Source organism: Echinops telfairi, unplaced genomic scaffold (assembly GCF_000313985.2).
Source record: "Echinops telfairi isolate 266 unplaced genomic scaffold, ASM31398v2 ScPeMD7_7469;HRSCAF=8507_0, whole genome shotgun sequence".
NCBI lineage: Eukaryota > Metazoa > Chordata > Mammalia > Afrosoricida > Tenrecidae > Echinops > Echinops telfairi.
This window is the reverse complement of record NW_022111372.1, coordinates 41,752,477-41,754,494: the sequence shown is the minus strand read 5'-3', so window position 1 is coordinate 41,754,494 and position 2,018 is coordinate 41,752,477. Positions and strand designations below refer to the sequence as shown.

General features: G+C 48.3%; 1 pseudogene; it reads left to right on the top strand.

Moving 5' to 3' along the window:
- The first annotated feature begins 825 nt into the window (after positions 1-825).
- On the top strand, positions 826-922 carry LOC115873598 (annotated as a pseudogene).
- The last annotated feature ends 1,096 nt before the right edge of the window (positions 923-2,018 follow it).

Below are 2,018 nucleotides of genomic sequence, written 5' to 3'. Positions count from 1 at the left end.
GTGTTTGGGGGGCGTGGATATCTCATGGGGGTGGGCTGGGAGCATGTGAGTGGGTGTGGATGTGGACATCTGGGTATATTGGAGCATGTAGGGGTGGGATTGTGTGTGTGCATGGTCTGTGAGTGTGAACTCAGTATGAGAATGAGTTGGGGGTGTATTTGTGTGTATGAATGTACTTGATGTCTATGTGGATGTGGGTATATAGATGTGGGGGAGTGTCTAGGAGGGCATAGGTGTAGGGGTGTGTCTGCATGTGTGTTGAGGGGTATGTGGATGTGGTTTTCATGTAGGGGTGAAGGGGATGCTATGTGCAGGGGATGGGTGTAGTGAAGGGTGAGGTAGCGGTGCTTGTTGAAAGGAGGAGGGTCTTCCTTCCCAGGGGCCACAGCTGGGCAGCCTGCCTGGCAACAAGAGCAGTGACGCCCACCTAGTCCAGCTCCAACCCCCTGGGCTGGGGCTCAGTGCCTGCCTTCTGTGTCATGGCTCTTCACAGGCCCTCCTGCCAACCTTGCAGAAGAACGTTCCTTGAAGCCACCTTCCTGGTCTCCTCACAGATCATTAACCAGTTTCCAGGGAATTTTGCTGTATAGGAATTGTTTTCTCCATTTTCTTCCTTTCTTTCATGTATTTCCAAGGAGAAAGACATTCTCATTATTCCACAGTTTGAAAACAGGATTTTACAACACGTTCACATGTTAGCATCTTTTATATGGCTGGCAACCATAATACTCATTGTGTAGGTTGCTTTCTATAAAGGAAAACTTCCCACTAAGTGCTTCTGCATGTTTGAGGCAGCTGAAAAGTAACTTAAAATTTCATGTGAATGTGCTCGCTTCGGCAGCACATACACTAAAATTGGAACGATACAGAGAAGATTAGCTTGGCCCCTGCGCAAGGATGACAAGAAAAAAAAAATTCATGTGAAGGCATCAATCACAAGTAGGCAAATCACACTCCCTCTTAGAAGTTCTGTATAGAAAATGTGCAGACCATTTGGCTGGAAATACAGCCTTTAAGTGTCTTTGGTAAGGAGCCCTGTGGTGTCGTGCATATGCAGTGGGCCACCAGCTGCTGCAAGGGTAAAGATGAGGCTCTCTGCTCCCGTAAAAAGGGGGGCAGTCTCAGAAACCTCCAGGCACATCTCTGCTCTGCCCTGTTGGGTCACGAGGAGACAGAATTGACTCAATGGCAGTGAGTTTATTTTGTTTTGTTTTGGTAAGAATTGTATAGACCTTGGGGGCCGGGCCCAATCCCAACTACTAAGTGGTCACCTGCCCCTCCCCCCAGAAGAATTTGTTTCAAAGGATGGCATTGAATCTGCAGCTCCAGGAGAGGGTCATATCTGATCAGAGCACACAGAGCAGATGAAGGGGGAGGAGGAGAGAGTGGAGCACATCCTGGCACACCAGGCCTTGAGGACGATGTTCCCAATTAGAGCAGCCAGTCCACAGAGAGGACCACATGGCTGGCCCCACTATGAGACATGATGTCCCTCACTGACCCATAGCCTTACAGGGTACAACACCAGAGACACAGTGTGGAAATTGTACCCGATCTGATCCCACCAACCACACCTAGCCAAAACACTAAGTGGGTGCAACAGAACAGCAAGGGAAGGGAGTGGGCAGGTCCCCAGGGAATGCTGAATGTGGACTTTGGGGCCAGGGCATGGTGCCCCAATAGACTGGATTGGAAAACACTCCTAAAGGGCAACAAACAATCCTTGATCTAACTATAAGCTTTTCTTGTTGTGTTTTGTTTTTTTTTGTCATTGATTTGTTGTTGTTTTATTGTATATTGTTGCTTGGTTTTGCTCTGTCTTGTTTTTGTGCATGTTGTCATCTCCGTAGGTCTGTCTAAATAAGATAGGCTAGATGAACAATCTGGAGGAGAAAACAACAGGACTGACAGTTCTGGGGGGACATGGGAGAAGAGGAGGTGGGGGGAAAGGTAGTGGTGTTAACAAACCCAGGAACAAGGGAACAACAAGTGATCCAAATCGGTGGTGAGGAGGGTGT